A 20,032-nucleotide genomic window follows, 5' to 3' on the forward strand; every position below is an offset into this window, starting at 1 on the left:
TTAACTTCCTTAAAATGGAGCACAGGTTCTCTCTGGGAAGAGAGAAAAATAAAATAAAAGCAGAGGTTGCGACATGTCTTGAAAAACACGGGCACCTGAGGAGCATTGCCATCTTCTGCACCCCTGTCTGCTTAGTGACTCTGTGTTGCTTACAAGGGGTTTATTGTTGCTGTCGTACCTTTTGAAATACGACACTGCAAATCTCTGAGGCTGGAAAAACTGTTTTGTGATGACATTTAAACATTGCAAATGTGGTATGTATGTATCCAGTTTCCCACGAGATTTGGGCAATGTGTATGGGTGTGAAAGAGCCTTCTCAAGAGCAAGAGGCAGAGCAGTTATTTCAGCATTTCGTGTGCCTTGGTCAATTTGTTTTTAATGAGAGGGGGAGTGGGTTTGTGTTTGTTTTTTTTTTCCATCCTCTAGTTTGAATTATCAGTCTGCCAGTGGACACAGACACCATAAGTGTATGAAAATATTTGCATGTCAGTGAAGATTTCCAGAAGCGCACAAGCTACAGTGAGCTATCCTATTTTGCAGTTAAATTCCATGTCTCTGATGGATTTCCCCACACTGTTGCTAGGAGATGAAGGTACTGCCTAACAAAGGATATATTGACAAAAAAATTTCCAGAACAAATCTATCTTGTTATGGTAAATAGAACCTCACATAAAATGGATGTTGCAGGATTTATTTCCCTAGTGGTGGCACTGGCAAAATGACACACATCCAGTTAAGGTGAAATTTCCCCGTCACAAATGCGGTTTTGTTTTGTTGACATGAGGACTTTCAGTATGTTTAATGCCGAAAGCGCTGTTGCCTTCCAGTGTGTTTTGTTGCTAGGCTAATAGGATGAGCACATCCTACATTAGTATTTTTCCCTCTTCCCTTCTCTGCTACTTCTCCCTTTCAGGAAGAAATGTGGCTTACTATAGCGGTTTCCTTTTTTTCATGACTCTTCTGGGAAACATGGATTCTTTTGCTTATTTTAAAGGAGGGAAGAAGTGTGCATGACTCTGGACATGTTGGAACTTGGCACAGAAGCAGCCGAATGCAATGGAAAAGCAGATCAGCCTCTTGCGTTACAGCTCTAGGCACATCTACACTAAAAAGACCCAAAACACAAAGTTGAATGGAAATCTAATAAAGAGAACAACTTCAGGAATTCTCATGGAAAGATTAAATTTCTAGAGAATTAAAAGTTTTCTCCCTTTCTTGTGGTGCTGTAATGAACACACAACAAACGGATTTCAACAGCAAAAGCAACTGTGGCTTAAGTCGCATAGAATAAAACTCTTCCCTGCAGAATAAGTTTAGCTCTGGTGTGGTGGTTATATTCACTCATCTGCTGCTGTCCCAGCAGTGCCTGTGCCACCAAAGAAGTCTCTGGCTCTAAACACATGTGAGTAAACAGCTCACTGTCCAGAAAGACGTGAAGGCTGAAAATGAGATTGCCTTTTACCTTGCAGGGGAGAAAAGGAGGCAGGGAGAAACAGAGACCCCTTCATTTTCCTACACGCATCATTGCACAGAGGCAACAGATGATTCTAACTCTTTTGTGTTAAAGCTACCATGTCCCTTCCTCCACAGCTGTGCAAATGTTGGGCTGGTTTCATCTCAGGTGTGAATCAGCTCACCCAGGTGAGGTAGTCTGTGCAGGCCAGTGGCAGACATGGTCCTCTCCTTCTCTGAGGAAAAAGTGTCGTGGAAGGGAATTAGGGCAGAAATCGTCAGTTCTCTCCATCTCCCTCCCTTGACCTGTCCTCTCCTGGGACCCACCGTTACCTTCTGCCTCGCAGGGCACAGTGAAGGTGAGCCCACCAGCTCGGCAGAAAAATGCGGGTGGGGAAGGAGGTGTCACATCAAGCCTGGAGTCTCTTGGTTGCCATCCATGGCCATTCCTCATTTCATGGGAAGAGGGGGAAACGCTGTTTTTGTTGTGTTGATGTGAATGCCTTCAAGAAGCACTCTTTCCACTGCAGTCCTGGATGTCTGTGTCAACTTTTGCAGCACTGGTAATCACAAACAAAACTTGCCAGAAGCCAGAAATCTGCACTTTATTTGTATATAAACTTGCACAGGGTTTTAACTAGACACGCATGCATTCAGATGTTATCTCTACTTGTTTTGACGGGTGGGGGAGAGGGGACAACTGGGAAGGGCCTTGCAACTCCCACTGTTACTGCACTTATCCGGTTTTCTGCTGTAATATCCTGTTTTTAGATGCTTACAGTTTAGCCAAACATTAACCATTTAGGATGAGACTGACCATGCTGGGAAGGTGCAGACTAGCACCTGCGAAATATAAGCAAAAATAAAGTGATGTATTTTTTCCCAGATCAAAGCCAAGCAGGGGGAATATTTTAGTCTATATTAAAGGATGACTGCAATCTTTTTGCTTTGAATTTTGGCGTGGTGGTAGCAGTTAGGTCACAGTGCTGTTTGCTGAACATATGGCAAACCAAGCACATTTAGCCAAAATAAAAAAAATAGTAACAATAAGCCCTTAAAGTACAAGTGGGAGCATGCTTGCATTCAGCAGAGACCTTGGTTCTTATGACTGCCTTGCTTAAGGATTTGCTTTTGCCAGATGTGCCCTGAGGGTCTCCCCCTACTTGCAGCTCTGTAGGGTATAGATCCCATGGACCCATCCACCGAGCCTTCAGCGTGATGTAGGAGGCACCACTCAATGATACACAGACGTACAGCTAGAGGGTGGACAACAGAGCAGAGCTGGAAGCTCAGGCAACCTCCACTTGTGCTAAAATAAAATGCTGGTCTCTGCTAAGGAGCAATGGGGCTGGGCTCTGGGCTCTGGGCTGGGGGCCGCCTCCGGTGGGATGACATAATGCAAATAAAGTGACACAGCCAGTACATTACACCGGGCAACCTGGAGCGGAAGGTTTGGGAAACAATCTGTTTGATGGGAAGAGAAGGAGAGCCAAAGAAGGAGAAAAGATAGCCAAGGTGACAGAGGAGATTTTAGGAGGAGGGGAAATTTACTGGGTAAAATCTGAAGGCAGATTGTGAAAACCAGGACCTCTGAGGAGGGGTAAGGAGTTGCGTATTAAAAGACCGTGGCACAGAAGCAGTGACTGCCAGGGGACAGTGAAGTAACAACATCAAGAAATTAATAGAATGGGAAAGTAAAAACAGAGAAGTGAGAGTTTTTCCTTCTTCTTTTACGTTTATGCCAAGTGCTTATTTCCTTTATCCTGCACAGTGTAGTTTCTGTCCAAGGGTGATTCATGCGGGTGGTTGAAAATCAGTGTGAAGTTTTCTTCAGCTCTTTCCAGCTTTAGGCTGGGCACAAGAGTAACTCTCTTTCCCAGACTCACTGGTGTCTGCTGTCTTCGTGGCACTGGTGACTTCTTTTTTGGAAGCGTCAACAGGGAGATGGTTGTAAAGCTCCCTTTTTCTACTGCCTGTCGTAGACCAGCATCTTGCAGCTGCTCACTAGAGCCATACCCACACCATTGATCAGCTTCAGAGAGTTCACAGTGTTGTGAAGGGCAGCACTCCAGGCCCCTGTTCTCCACGGCTCTTGGGTGTCAGCCAAAGCTGAACGAAGACTTTCAAACCACTCAAGTCTCTATTAGTTTAAATGGAGCTTAGAGCACCAGGTGTGATGGCTACAAAGTATTGCAGAAATGTTGGTGGCTAGGGTGCATTCACAATGGAAAATTTTTGCTTACCAAAGAGTTCATCTGAAAGAGCCTCGCATATAGCAGTGACTCTGCGTTGCTGCCATTTGTCAGGTATTTACTGAACTTCAACAAATTTTCTTCGACAGGCTTGAATCAGCATGCAGTAAGTTGGTCAAATGGGGCTGAACTCTGTGGCCCCTTAACTGTGAGTTAAATATATTTTTTATTCCACTGAGTGTTTTTTGAACAAACGTATTTTCCAGCATGCTTCCTGTAGGATAGGGACTGCCATTGCCCACATATTTATTTAGCTCATGCATTGGCAACTTAAAATGGAAAAAGCCTTTTCACAGAAGCTGCAAATAGAATAAAATCCTAGCTATATGCAAAATCCTATTTCTTTTGTGATCCTGGCCTTACAAGGAGTAACCACAATCCTTTTCCTACCCATACCAAATTATATATTTTTCGGTACTGGAATATAGTATTCATCTGCCTTGAGTGGCTCCTAACTTTGTGAAGAACGGATGATCCATGGTAGCAGTGGGCTGCTCCACTGAGCGTCTCAAAGCTCACTACAGAGTGACTTCAGTCTGCTTTAGGTTCTCCTATGTTCCTAACACTGCTTTTCCGACATCTTAGATTATCAAGCATGCCCTGGGCTACAGTCTTTTCTCCTTCTCTTCTATTTCCCTCCCTCCTCGGCTCACCTGTAAGTGTTATTAATTCAAATATGTTTCAGATACATCTGTTCACTGAAACCAGTTTATAGTGTTCCTGACAGAAATGGTTGGAGGTGGCTTCAGTTTTCCACTCTGCTCTCAAAGGATCAGTATTTAGAAGATTTCTGTGATCTGTTCAGGTATGTTGACACAAACATTCCTTAAATTGTATATGATGGCAAAACTCCAGAAGCAGAAACTATGGTTTATAGTTGTCTGTAAACTATGGAATATCAGACCATTTCCTGATTCAAGTATGAGCACATACACACTGTATGATAGTTTTCACACAAACTATACTTAACTCTTAAAAAGCATTACAATGTCCTAAAAAGATTTTTTTAAAAAAAATCTCTATTAAAGTAACTTTTTTCCCCCTAACCAGACAGTAAGAGTTAATTGCATTGAAAGAAAAATCTTTTCTAGTTTTCCTGCTTCACTATGATTTTGGTTTTTTTCAGACTTTATTTAGAAGTAATTAGTCATTAATTCTTCATTGCAATCACCTCAGTCAATCTATTAGCATGAACTTCAGCATGTATGAAACCAGACTGTTCTGTTTTTCAAAGCCACACTGTAAAACTCTTAAAGCACATTTTGAAAGAAATACTAGATATGTTCAGTCACTAAAAAAGTTTTTTTATTGTTCCCTCTTCTGCATTCTGAATTACTTAGAAACTGCAATTGCACAATCTATATTTAATGTAAAAAGTAATTTCTAATAGCACGACCATTACGTAGATCTTCCAAGAGAAGTATGCAAAGTTAACCAGGGTGTGGGAACATGTATTCCAAGTAGACAGAATGGGATGTCAAGTGTAGTTCCAAAATTTCTTTGAGAAGTAAGGAAAAATATTCAAAAGATTTTGTTACATATTTCCATGATCAAAAGATGACTTATCTGTGACCAACTAAACATATCAACAGGTATGAACTGAGAATGAGCTGGCAGCAAACATTCATTCCTGTTTATCATTCATTTGGAGACATACTGGTGGTTACTAAAGTTGGCATTAACATTATCAGCTGCAAGTGACTGTACTTTTGTTGCATTGCACTTCAAAAATTTCCAGCATTCTAAATGTGATTTCACTTGCTCTTCATCAAAGTAACCAAGCTGCCAACGGATTTTTCCCCTTTCAGTTATATACTAACAAACTTAATATATGTAATACACTAAGAAAAAAAAATAATCCCGTGAATTCAGGCATTAATGGCATGGCATACTTTGCTGTTGCAAGCAAATCTTTACTGTAAGGGGGATCAAAGATATTACTGAGCTATACATTTCTTCTTCTACTAAGAGTATCTCTTTAGCTATAGATGAGCCCTTGGAAACTACCATTTAACTTGTTACAAATGTGACATAGGAGTAGGACTGGGAACATTTTATTAGTTCTGCAGCAGTTGCCTTGGTGTTTTCTGGGTTTTTTTCCACATTACGTAGAAAGAAAAATATTTCCAACAATATTTTGTTCTGAAACACTATATTTAAATCACTTCCTTGGTCCTCTCCATTTGCATTCTGTCTTATACCTGACAATCTGTTATCATGAGCAATAGAGAAATTTCTACGTTGACTACAGTAAACCTTTGGCAGTTGTTCCTGTTCTGACCGGGTCTGTGCAAAATCACCTCTCACTCCTTTCAGCAAAGACAAAATGTGATCTTCCTTAGCAGACTATCTTGAATTCTTAATGGCACATGACTGTGATAGCACTGTTGTGGTCTCGATTGAAAAGGGACATTACAATTAATTACAAATTCACAAAAACTGTAATATTTATTATTATTGGACTGTATTTCTCCTTGCATTTGTGTCCTGGTGATGCTGTTATCCACCCGTACAGCCGCTGTTTAACTCATAAAAATATACAGTATAAAATCATCTTTGGACACAAGTGTGGCATGCAGAGCAATCTAGCTGCAGTGCTTTTAATTAGACTACAGCTATTTTGCATATCAAATATATCTGTTTGAATTTCAGCAGGAGGTGATGTAATTTAGATACAAAGACTGTAAAGACATGTGGAGCCCTTTGTGTTTAAAGATACCACTTAAATGTAAACCACTGCTCTTTGTTGATCAAACCTTGTGTACTTGGTATCAAAGTGGCCTGGGGAACACCAGCAGATTTCAGCTGAGATGAAGCCACTTGGGTCCTCACTGAGGGGGAAGCATCTTCCTCTCCTTCCCTCCCCAGGTCCCTGCTCAGGGACCCTGGTTCAAGTTCCTCAGCTCCAGGAGCAGCCTGGCAGAAAGACCTAAGGGAGGGTCAAGTAATATTTTTTTAGATGAATTTTCTGCCTTTGTTCCTCTCTTTACTTCCCACATAGTCTTTGCTCTAATACAAAATGGCTTTCTAGCACACTTCCAAGTCCAGTGCTGGACGTAGCACTTACTGAGCCCTTGCACGAAAACCATCTGTGTGGTGAACACTTGCTGTTTATGTAAACATTAACAATGAGAAGTTTTTCTTTCTTGTTTGCCATTTCCTTGCCAGGTTTGCAAGTGCAAAGACAAAAGATCTGGGGAAATACTGTGTTTAAACCAGCAAAAGCTCAGCGGAGGAAGACCAACCTATGATTTCAGGTGCGCACTTCAGTAGAGCAAGACAAAGGGAGAAGTTTTCTCTCTCTCACTTGCTTTCAATTTCTTTAATTTTTCCAAATAGTTTAATTAGTTCAGGTGATTTAATTAACAATTACACTGTTTGGGTTTGTTCTGAAAAGAATTGAGTGAATCACATCTTCCCCTTCCTTTTGCAGCAAATTAATAACGTAATGACCACTCGTTAAGCAAGAGAGAGCTAATCAATTTAAGCAATAGATTAAGATCAGAGTCTGGTAGCTGCAGCTTGTTGCTGGTTTTGGCTCCCTGCACACTGCAAGGGAGAAGGCAGCATGCAGCATAAGAAACAGAGGGTTTTTTTCAAGTATTGACAAGGAAAGTACTTTTTATTTTTTAGGATACATTCACTTCAGCAAAAAGGCCTCACCGTTCAGCTTAGCATCCAGTACCTCCTGCCCACCACAAACAGAAAGAGCTACAGAAAGGCTGTAATCTTGACTAAATGTTGGTGCCATCTGCTGTGGGCTGGGGAGGTAGCAGGGATCTTCCCTCTGGCAGCACTTTTTCCTCTGCGATACTGTGAGGAACCAACAGTTGTTGGGTTTTTCTTATTTTTTTTCTGAGAAGTAACACCCTATAAATTGATAGTCATCATGTTTTATCCCCCGAGATGAGTAGCATCCTGACCTTTCCTCCTGTTCCCTTCCCCGGCAGCACGGGGCTGGGAGGAGCAGGCCCCAGCCAGGCCCAGGTTGACGAGGCCTAGGCCCATCTGGTTGGTCACAGTTTCCACCGCTGTTAAAGTGTGCTTCAACATTGTTGGTATTTATTAACAAGAGATGTATTCAATAATAATTTCATGGTGTTGTTCCGTGAGGAGAGCCCGAAGGCGATGGTGCCAGAGGTGGATGACTGCTTGCTCAGGGAGGGCCCCCAGCGGGGCCCATTGGTAAACCCTGCGCACAGTTTCCACTCGGGCATACGTAACCTTCACCTCTCCTCAGGAGAGAAAACCTCATGTGTGTATTTTTTTCCCCTCCAGCAGCCCCTGGGTTCATGGATTAACTTCACCTGGCAGCGAGGGCAAAGGCCTCAAAGAGATGAAGTCCTGAAGAATCGCATGAAAACTGGCAGATGGAACGAGGATGAAGACCCGTGAGTCGTGTGCCTCGTGAGGGAAATGGGCACTGCTGACCCCACGCTTTTCCTCCTCTGGTGCCCGGCCAGCACATGTGTTCTGCAGCCACAGCGAGGAGAGGTGCCCAGACAGGAGGTAGTACCAGTAAGAGGGGTCAGACATGGTGGGGGCACATGGTGAGGGATTGGAGTAGGGGAAATGAAAGCATTGCAAGGGTGGGGGAAGAGCATGGGATGTGGAAAGGGAGAGAGGGGAGCGACCCAAACCCATGGAAGACCAGGCTTCTCTAATGATCTGCTCATAGCATGGAGTGTTGGGTCCTCAGAGATACAGCACCCTCCCCTCTTGCTTTCCTAAACGGAGCATGGCTAAATAACTGCAGTTGCAAAGACATGGTTATTACAGAAGATCCTTTTCCTCTTGACCTCTGTTTCTCTCCTGTCTGAAAGTTTACTGGCATATCCACGTATTACAGATTTTGGTTTGTTTGTTCTTAGAACTTATTTTTACCATCCCGACAATTTGGGATGTACCAGGAAGGCAGGCAGCAGCATTCCTTTTATTGCGCCGACAGTTGTCATGATGGGTGGTGACAGCAGAATTTCCATCCACTGTATAGATAGGTTAGTTATTTGAGTGTGACATGACCTTCAGATTAGATAATTGTGGGCTGTTTTTATCAGATCTGCCAAGAAAAAAGATTACTTCCTTCAAAAACAAATTAGAATTCATGATTTTTCCCAAGGAAACTGCATACTTTAGGGTATAATAGGGAGATGTTTTTATGACTTAAATCCTGCTTCTCTTATGCATATGAAGGGAGTAGAGTAAAATATGGCCTTGACATTTCTTAATGATGCTGTGCACATGTGATGCTGTACAAGACAGTGGTTCCTGGGATCCTGGAGCTTTAGATAATGTAGACACAGGCTTGTACTTAATTTGCTTTTTAATCCACTGGGCAATGTTATACAAGGAAAATATTTATTTCACAAAATAGCCAAAAGCCTGTCTTTATTCCAGGATTATTGCAATTCATTCATATGCGAAGAAAATATTCCAATAGCTGCTCTCAGTGTTTTTGGAACAACAGCTTGCAATCTGCTTGAGTTTAGTGCCTAAGCTGTCTCTCTTTTGTATTGCACATTTTGGTGTAAGATTTGTCAAAAAATAAAAGCTCAGCCAGTGCATCTGAACATCGTAGACCTTTGCACACTGTGTTCAAACTGTGCCATGGTTTTCTTTGGGGAGTATGCGTTAACTGCCAAATATTATATTGACATCAGGAAGTGAGCTTTCTGCTACTGGAAACATGTTCTGCCAAGTATAGCATTCCTAAGTAAATATGGAAGCAGAGATCATTGTTTATGGTCCACCTATTCACCCATCTGAACCTCTGTACCCTGGTGTCCGAAAGCAAAAGGGAGTTTCAAAAGTACACAAGACCACTTTTCTCCTCATTTGACTTTGGGCCTGATCAGACTCCTCGTGAAATCAATGGGCAGAGACTCTACCCCTCTGTGGCAGGAACTCGTTCCAGAGATTTCATTCCTCATTGGGAAGTGTGATGCAATTTAGCAACCATCTTGGGCTGATTGACCTGAATGAGAGACAATTTTCATCATTATCCTAACTCTGATTCCACCTATTTGATGTAGGCCAGGTCTGACCACCTGAAAATCCCCACTCTCATATTTTTTGCAATAAGTCATCTGAATTTTTATGAAAGGTGTTGATTTCATGGAAACAGGGACTGATGCCGCAGCCCGCGCATTGCTTCAAGCAGTAGTAATGGCTGTCTTTCTGGCTTTCCTCCCAATGAACTGTGATCACAGAATCACAGAAACTTCAGAGTTGGAAGGGACCTCTAGAGATCATCTAGTCCAACTCCCCTGCTAGAGCAGGATTGCCTGGAGCACATTACTCAGGACTGCATCCAGGCAGGTCTTGAAAGTCTCCAGGGAAGGGGACTCCACAGCCTCCCTGGGCAGCCTGTTCCAGTGCTCTGTCACCCTCACCGTAAAGAAGTTTTTTCATGTATTTGAACGGAACTTCCTATGTTCTAACTTGTGCCCGTTGCCCCTCGTCCTGTCACTGGGAACCATTGAAAAGAGTCTGGCTCCATCCTCCTTCAACCCCCCCTTTAGATACTTGTATGTCATAATAAGGTCTCCCCTCAGCCTTCTCTTCTCCAGGCTAAAGAGTCACAGCTCTCAGCCTTTCCTCATAAGGGAGATGCTCCAATCCCTCAATCATCTTGGTTGCCCTTCGCTGGACCTGCTCCAGTAGTTCCCTGTCCCTTTTGAACTGGGGAGCCCAGAGCTGAACACAGTACTCCAGTTGTGGCCTCACCAGTGCAGAGTAGAGGGGGAGAATGATCTCCTTCGACCTACCGGCCACACTCTTCCCTATGCAGCCCAGGATGCCATTGGCCTTTTTGGCAACAAGGGCACATTGTTGGCTCATGGATAATTTACTGTCTACAGTGATGAAATGGCTTGCAATTTTTACATACCTCTGTGTGTGTATGTGTATGCAGTGTAGTACATTATTAATATAAAATTAATATGCATTTGATATAACATCTCTTAAAAGGAACACTACCTGAAACAAAGAAACGTTTAACTTAGCACTCAGCTCAGTTCTTGCCCCGGGAGAAACTCCCACTAGCTTTGCCTGAGTAAAGAATGAGAACGAAAAGAAGAAAAAGGTTGTGGAAGGTAATACAAATCTGTAGTTATACAAATAACAGCTTTGGTGTACATATGTCTAATCTGCGACTATGTATTCTAGATTTATTCAGGCCTTGGTCAACCTGCCTCAATTGCCATAAACACTTCCCTTTAAGTACGGAAGGAGGTTAGTATAGAAAAGCATACTGATTATATGCAGAGTAATGATTACACCCACGTGGATGCTGTGGGATGCATTTGGTTCATTGCTCCAAATGGACCCAATCCTGGCTGTAACAGCCAGGGAGTCCCGTGTTCGCATCTGGTGAAGAGAAAGAGGCTTTCTTATGTCCACATGGTTTCTCACTGCCGTTCTGGCCCAGGAGGGCAGTGAGCGTTCAGCATGGTACAGAGTAATGTCAGAAACACTCCAGCTACTACCAGCCAGCTCTGAGAGAAGGAAACTGGGTTACTGCCAGATTTGCTTGCTTTTCCTACTGTTATATGCACCCAGCACAGCTCAACTGGTCTAAACGATCTGGGACATTATTTCAGTTTCTATCAGTCTCTTACAATTGTTACCTAACATCGTTTGTTTATTTGAGGAAATAGAGCATTTCATTGTGGCTACTATGTTGTTTTTATCCTATTTGGTGATGTTGCAGAATGTTCTTTAAACAAAAAGCTTTGACCTTTTATTTTTTAAAGTCTTTGTGCAAAATTATCTGCTGTACATTTACATCTTGCATTCACCTGTGTTGCCCTTGCTTTCACATACTCATTTATGTTTCTGTAAAAAGTGTTTTTCGTTCTATGCTTATTTAATATGTTTATACAGCAATGTTTCTATTATATATTTAATAGATATATACACTTATATACATAAATACATAAAGCTATTAAAGCCCTTCTCCTTAGGGGGCTATTATGGCCTGCATTTCAATAGACATTTAGTATATTTTAAAGGTCCAATTAACCGGCTTTAAAAGTCCTGAAACTCCACAACTCAGTTATGCCACTTTCCACTTTCTCTACAGAGCTTTGTGAGGGTAGCTATTACTGCATTGTGTGACTTGTTAAGTGTAGTTGAGTGCAGTGGGAGCCAGGGCGGCTGCATTATGATCATTACATTTTAATAGTGTCTGCTATTTTTTTTATGGAACTCACGTATATGCAGTCCCTTCTGCTCTGCATCATGTACCACTGTAGTCTGAGCTTTGGCCTAACGTGTTTGAATCTCCAATCTGTGCTCAATGGGAGGATGAAGAATGATGTTTTTCTGTCTGTCCTAGGAAGAAAGCACATCAAAGGTATTACTTGTGGTGGCAGCATGCTTACTATAGACACTTATTATCTTAGAAATGACTTGAGAGAATCATTAATTATGATTTATACTTGTATGACTGGAAAGAAAGAAAATCAATTAGAGCTGGCCATTACATAGCCCTGAGCTAATAATATATAGGCAACAGATCCTATCAGTTCTTTTGGGATTGCCAATTATCCAGCTTGGACGATACTAATACTATTAGTATTTGCGACACAATTCTGCTAGGAGAAATCCTTCAGGACAAAGCTTGGCATCTCTGATTTTGGAATGGAAGGGTTGCAACAAGAAAAGAAAAAAGGAAAAAATGAAGCTTAACCACCATTTTAACTAAAAAAAAAGGCCTTTGAAACTGAAAAATGACGGTATTTTGTACTGAAACAATAGTTTACTTAAAAAGATATTACCATACACATTAACATAATAATAATGCACATCCTTTATACATGCGATATCATCTCCTCAGCCACTTGCAGTGAGAGGAGTCAGTGGGATTTGGAAATGAGTAAGAACTGAAGCGTGACTCAGGGCTTTCACCTGTAGGGATAGACAGTGTTGTTACTGGTACCTTTAACAAGTTTTTGGGAGGGTGATATCAAGCAGCCATCTTAAATAAGTGAGGAGCTCCTCTGTTTAGAAGAACAAGTAGCCAATTTTCTCCTCTCTACAAAATATTGAAGTGATGGAATTGGAGCAGACACAAATTTTACTAATTTAATTCAAGTTGTGTCAGTCTGAAATAAGAATAGAGCGAGGCATTCCTTCCCAGGAGTGAGGAGCTGCAAAATACGAAGATACACACAGTTACAGGGTGCAGTTGGGTCTATATGTCCCATTCAACAACTCCAGTGCTATTGTCTTAATCCCTGCTGCTCCACTGGACCTATGATGGACAAGTAGTCAGTTGTGAATCTTAGCAGTGGCTCCAATATCCTGTGACAGCTGTGTAAAACCCATGGGTATATGATTCTTCCTCGTGTCCTGCTCTCCTGTTCAGACCAGGGCTATAGCTACCCTTCACTTTCACAATCATAAAGAAAAAAATCTTGGGCATAGCTAATTCCAGTATCTCAGCTAGTGATTTGGAGGAAAATATGTGGAAATAATGACTGACAACTATGTGTGATCTGTAATCCACAGAATTACAGAGAACCAGAGGCACCGCTTGCCTATCCTGGCTTAGCAGTTCCTGTTATTCACAACATCAATCCTGAAACCTCTGTTTACAGAACATTATGCCAAATGTTTTTTTTCATTCACGGTTTGGTTGCTCTGTCTAAAGAACCTTGAAGAGCTGCAGAGAGAAAAATCATTTTATCAGTTTTGTTTTGAAAGCTCTGGAAGAAAAAGCAGAGAGAATTCCTGAGAAGCTGTGGGAATTCAAGGCTAAAGAGCAGAGGAACCACGGAGGAAGGCTCAGTTATGGATCTGTGTCGGGTCACATTGCTGGGATCTCAGTGTTTTACTGATTTTGCCGAGAGCTGAGCCATGTCCTTTTACTAGACAGGGTAGCATAATGCCACTGCAAACTGGGCGATAAGACTCTGAAATTGAATATACAGAACTTTGGATATGGGGAAAAGTCTGGACAAGAACAGGTGATGGGATCCTGTTTGAGTGAGGGAAAATGTAACAGGACAGTTGGATCATTCTTGCAATGCAAATAAAGGATGTAGGAACCTAAGGGCAGCTCTAGCTTCCATTAAACTCAGTAGCCGTTTTGCTATGGCTCTTAGCAAGTGCTACAGCCATCAGAGGCCGGGTTTTGCCCCTTTCCATATTATTGAGAAAATTCCAATTGACTTTAGACAGTGAGGAATTGTGCCACTCTTTTTGTAACGCAGAAATAATGTTTAGTCTGTTTGTTTTGTGTAAAAACTGCTACAAGAGAAGAGCCAAGATAAAAAAGGAACGAGTTGAAAAGGCAATTCAGGGAAACGGTGGAGCTGCTTTTAGTATTTATATGTTAAAATTTTCTTTTGAAATAGTCTCACTGAGCTTACATGGGTTGTTTGAAGATAAAAAGATGACTAAAGGTGGCATTTTCAGCAGAGATGTATCCCTGTTCCTTCTCAAGTCAATTGGATTTCCACACTGGACTGTCAGGGAAGTGCTGCACAGAGAGAGAGTAATCTAAACCAAAGCCCACTCACAACCCCCAGTCCAGTGGGAGCCCTTCCCCAGTGTCAATTGCTTCAGACAAAAATTTTAAAGAAGGTCACCATTTCTATAATTTTTCTATGGCTGACTGCAGTGATACATCTAATTAGTGATATTATTCTGACCAGTAATAAAAACACAGTGGTAGTTAGAGCTTAGTGTGCAAGGAGCTTGAAAAGGTTATTCCAGCCACCTTGAATGTTTCTTGATCTTGTTTGTTAAAATTATTGCATAAATAATCCAGGGCTTCCAAAGACATAGGTCAAAACACAATTAAATTCCAGACACACGGCTGGACTATCAGGCAACCCTTCATCTGGGACATGAAGATCCTCGTGTGTTTCATGGTCATGAAATACGTTGTGAACATCCCTTGCCTGAATTTTTTTTAAGCAGGCAGTTTTAAGGTACAGTTGGAGAATTCAGCTTATTGTAGGATCTTTCCAGGACAGTTCGGAATGCTGTTTCATTTATAGCCTTGCAGACATCATAAGATCATTTAAGCCACGTACACATTTGAGTTCCCCTAGACTGATTTATTTGAATATTTATTGGTGTTTTTAAAAAAGGAGAAATAAGGACTCAAGAGCTACTTGGAAGATGAGCTTTCACATAGTAACACCCTAACTGGAATAGGGGAAAACTCTTTGGAAGCCAGCGTTCGGTGGGAGGGTTTTACTGAGTTTATCTGAACTAGTGCAGCTAAGAGACACCTTGGAGAAATGCTGTATGACATCTCAGAGAAGAGAACAGGTCCAGGTGTATTGAAAACTTACCTTTTCTTTACAAGTTGCTTTTGTAGTAGGTATTCTGAGCTGGTAATCCATCACCTTGTTTTTCAGACACACAGAATAGAGAGGTCTGTCAGGCCATCAAAGCAAGACAAGGCTGGTGACGACACGGTTGTGGCATGCTTGTCTGCTGCAAGGTTCATTGGAGGGGAAAGCAGAGTACCACTTAAAATGAGAGGTATTCCTGAGAGCACCCTATGGTTTGCCAGGAGGCACTGGGAGTGTTTGTGGAGGACAGTGCTGTTGTTGCCACTGCTCTCCCATGGAAGATGAGTAATGGGCTGGTGGGTCTATCTTAAGCTGGGCATTACTTGACTGCAGTGCTACACGCAGTACTCGATGAGTGCAGACTCGTCCAGTAAAGCTCTAGCTAGGGATGGAAGGAAGGAAATCAATGAATCACCAAGAATCAGTGCACAGCCCTTCCTGCTTTCTTTTGACTAACGAAAGAACTGAAAATACACATAAGGCTCTGGTAATTACTGTGGGGCTCTGCTTTAAGCAAGAAGTGGTGTGTTTTCACAATTGTAATAACATTTGCTCATATAGCTTCCTTTGCTGCAATATTAAACTGCTCTTTAGTCTCCACCAAATCAGCCACATTAGTTCTTTTCAGTTTACTAACTTCATTTTACCAACAAGGATGGTGAAACTAAAGTGAGGATGTGGCCACCCCTGAATTGACGATCTGAGTGTTGCATACATGGCAGTGCTCCAAGGGGAAGCCCTTGAAAATTGATTTGCAAGGTTTCTTAACTTTGTACTTGGTCACAAGTGTCCACTAAAATCTGTGCATCAACTGTGTATGGGTGAGCTCTTGAAAATACTGCTTCAACGGCCCGCTGCATTTGTTCACATAATCTATGTTTTCTCACATTGACGTGGATTGCAGTGGATTTCAGAGGGTCAGCAGTTCTAGGAGATGAACTCAAAGCCATTCTAAAATGTAGGAGCACCACTATCCTGTGAAAACGTTTTCTCCTTTTATCTAAGGGATATTTAAGGGTTTAAACTCACATCAGTTGCCTTTTAATTTTTGTTTTGTAATCTTTCTAAGACCTTCCAGCCAAAGTGTTTGCCACCTTGCTCTACTCACTGAATAGGGTGGCTACAGCCCCAAAAAGCTTCTTCCTCATGCTATTTTTAGTGTCCCTTTGGATTAATTCCCTACCTCTCTATGACCAGTCACCACTATTATCCCACAGTCCACACTGCAATCCTGCAGAGGGTGACTTAGATGAATTTCTTTAAAAATACAAGTCTTACACTAAATTCAATTAAGGAATTCAGAAAGACTCTTACTCTTCATAAAATTATTCAAATGTAGTCACTAAAAAAAATCCAGGTAGTAAAATATATAGTGTATTCATTCTGAGGACTCCAGAGACAAAAGCTGTCCTGGACTGTTAGGAATGAATTAAGACAAATCAGTGCAAGGTGTTCTGAGGATGACCTAAAAAGACATAAAAAGGCTGCCCTAATTAAAATAAAAATAATCTTCTAAAATGGGTTAGTAAAATGGTTACAGCTTTTGTGTATAGGCAAGGCTTGAGAAAATAAGAGCGTAATTACATTTTTATTTGAAAAGAGGACTTTCTAGGAATAGAGTTACACATTTGGTTTTGATTTGTGCTTCTGGTTTGGCTTTGGCTTCAGCTTCTGCTTAAGATTTAGCCTAGGTTTTGGTTTCAAGCGTAGCCGTACCCTGGAGTTATGCTTTCTGTGTTCCAGAGGGTCTTGACAAGGAAAACAGAGCCTTTTTAAAAGTAACCAATTAAAATAGCTTATTTTTATCTTCCAATTCCCTGTAGGAATCCTGTTACCAGTTACACAGCAAAGACAAACCCACTTCTTCAGCAGACAAAAGGCAGGTAGTTTTGGCTGCTGGAGTGTACGAGATCCCTGGGGCCTCAGGGGTCCCTTGTCTTGCGGGAGGTGGGAATGGTACCACTGCATGGGCTGAAAGCTACATGAGAGCTTCTGGAGCTGTACTGGAGGCTAAGCAGCCAGATAGGCCACGAGTGGCTTTTACGTAGATAACGAGATGGAAGGAAGGAGACAACTGAGGGAAATGCAGCAAGACCTGAGACAACTTCACAAGCAGCTGGAGGGAGGAAAGGAAGCAAAGCCGCGGTCCTCGGGTTGTTCTGGTGCTTGGGGCCCCGCTGTGGGCCCTGCCATCCTTCCTCTCCACCACCTACAGAATAACTACAGCAATGGGGAGATTTGAGGTTGCATCTAAAATAGAACTAGAAAATTAGAGCCCTTCTGATTTTGTGTTTGACCTGGAAGTAGAACTCTAATAGTAACTGAAAATCCTGGTGCTCTTATTTGTCCTTGGCTGAGAATGCACAGCTGAGATTTCAGACTTGAGAGACTAAATTTGGCTCCTAAACCCCACATTTAGGTGCCTAAATAAGCTACTTTTCCAGAACCTTCTGGGTGATTACCAGTAGCAAAGATCAAGCTACTAATCTTGGTGGCTAAAAAGGATTTAGGAGCCTAACATTAGACACCCACTTTTGAAGCATGCTGATGTTGAGTTTCAGCCCATTTTTGATTTACATATTTTTATTTTTGTGAAGTTTTTTCCAAATGCAAGACTTAGACTCCTAGGTTCTCTTGATGTCTTGTGTAAATAGATAGTGTTTGTGAAACATTTGCCCTCACCCATGCCACAGCTCATCATTGAACATTACAGGAGTTCAGACCTATTAGCTGAAGGCTGTCAGGAGCTCTCCCTGCTTTTACTGACCAAGGAAATGCATTAAACCGAAGGACTTTAGCAGTAAAATAGCCCCAGCTTTCCCACATCTGAAGTAATTTTCCATAGTAACTTGAGAAGGAATATCTGCCAGCTACAGAAGTGTGAAAACTATCTTCATTTTTCTCTCCTGCCCAATCATTTCTCTTGTTTTTATGATCTCCAAGAGAATAATTTGGCTAGTGAGACCTTAGTTGTGTAGGTTTGCCAGATAGTCATATGGTCAGAACCCACTCCAGCTGAGTATATACTGCATTGCCTGTTGTATAAACAAGGAAAAATGTTACTTGTTATCAGTGCAGGTACAAAGGGGAGAAGTGAAATCTGACTGTATGAAGATGCAACACAGGGAGGAAAAAACCAAACAAAAGCAATGCTCATTGCAGGGAAATGGAAGGCATGTCAAAACTGTTAAGGACTGGGAAACAAAATGTTAAGTCTCGCAATACTGAAAACAAGACAAGAAGTGTTCAGCCGAGTCTTTAGCTCCATGGTGTTATGGGAGGTGTTAATTACAGTGACAAATCTAGATGCAATGGGGTACTCTCTTGTTACTCTTAACAGTTGGGCACTCAGGTGTCTGCAGGTCACATTAGCAAGGTCATGTGTGGTTATTGGTGACAGCTGCTTCCTGTATAAGGAGCAGATGAGTTGCAGAAGGGCAACTATTGGGTGCTTTGGTTGACATGTAGATCACATATGGCTCACCCTTTAAAGGAAAAGTGACGTGTGCTTCTTGTTCCATGACCTGCTACTTAGTATTGCCTATACTCGCTCATTTTCATGCACAGCGAATGTCACAGGCCAATGGTTCAGTGAATTCACAGCTAACTCAATCCCAGATTTGATGTGATGGAAAATTCCTGTTGGTGGTGGTATTGCTTCTAACTGGCAGGTTCCCTTCTGTCCCATAAATTGGGCTAACGCCCAATAGAAATAAGGATAATCCCTATTCCATGTAGTTCCCACTCTGAGTGAGGCCAACGTACTAATACAACGGGAATATAATATGAGGCTGGAGTAGGATGCAGTAGATTTGCAGAAAATAGAAATGAAGAACTTCTATTCACATACCAGAGTTCCTTCTCCAGGGCCTGATTCTATGAACTCTTCCATGTGTTACTTTGTATGTTAAGATGTCCAGATGAATTTAATAGGAATAATCATTACACAATCAAAGTACAGATTTGTTAACCTATCACTAAAATAAGTGCAGAATAGATGTGAGCAGAATTCTCCAAAATGATCAGCCCTAACGCTGCTCACTGAAATTGGTGAAAGGTTGGTTTTGGGCTTTTTAATTAACTTCACTGGGAGCACAGTTAGGCCAGTCTGGGAGGGTTTGAAGAATCTGCCCTGTAACTTTGGCTAGAGAGCAGATCTGGCCTGGCTTGAGTGCAGATCTGGTCTGGCTGAACACCAGAAAACTTTATTTTCAGTTAAATTCCTCAGCAAATATTGCTATTTAGTCTCCAAAATGTGTACTGAAAGGATATATATCTCGCCGGCTCTGAGAATGACCAAATGTTTAAAAAATTCTTTATCAAATAAATCTTTCAACAAAAAGTAGAAAAACTTACTAAATAGTCAGCTTGATAAATAGTATTCCATCAACTCTACTGTTTGCAAGATTTTGTGGAAAAAAAATCATTTTAGAAGAAGGAATAAAATAAAAATATGGCCTGAAAGAAGCATCTTTCCAATGCAATTGGAAATGTTGTCAGTAAACAGCAATCTAGCCTGGATGAAGACACCTCCCAGTCATTGTTATTCTTGAAGGATTTTGTGACTCTTCCTGTTGTTTTTCGGTGGGTGGCTCAGTGACTCGCCCCAGGGCCTCCCCACCAAGCAGGATCCTGGGGAAATGAAAGTCTTTCTAACACCAATTGCTACCAAAGGACTGAAGTGCAGGGCCCCTCCTTCACCCCCTCCAAAAGCAAGGAGTCATTGCTATAAACTGCTCGATCAAAGTAAGGAGACCACAGAGGAGGGGCTGGCTGTAGGTTGTCAGTCAGGTATTGCTCCTCTCGCCCCTTGCTCGTTGGTATTCTGCTGGAGCGGTACTAATGTCTAGATATTACCTCTTTAAACACGTGTACTTTCCAATGCTTTTTTTCTTTCAAGTAGTGAGCTGATGCAGTCTTAGTTGTACAACAGATCCAAGCATCAGGTTATATAGTGATCTCCAGCAGCTGTAAGTTATGTTGAAACAGTCTCCTCTTGTAAAGCTCTGTTATGCA

General features: G+C 41.8%; 1 long non-coding RNA gene across 3 annotated transcripts in view; it reads left to right on the top strand.

Annotated features, from left to right (window-relative positions):
- Window positions 1–20,032, top strand: part of LOC141744148 (uncharacterized) — a 53,863-nt gene that overhangs the window by 25,535 nt on the left and 8,296 nt on the right. For 2 of the 3 annotated variants that reach the window (XR_012587346.1, XR_012587345.1), the window contains 3 exons: window positions 4,390–4,509; window positions 6,873–6,961; window positions 7,983–8,213. This is a non-coding gene — a long non-coding RNA (uncharacterized LOC141744148). The remainder of the gene's footprint in view (window positions 1–4,389; window positions 4,510–6,872; window positions 6,962–7,982; window positions 8,214–20,032) is intronic. The other variant, XR_012587347.1, reaches the window with a different exon arrangement.

Source organism: Larus michahellis, chromosome 5 (genome assembly GCF_964199755.1).
Source record: "Larus michahellis chromosome 5, bLarMic1.1, whole genome shotgun sequence".
Classification (NCBI taxonomy): Eukaryota; Metazoa; Chordata; class Aves; order Charadriiformes; family Laridae; genus Larus; species Larus michahellis.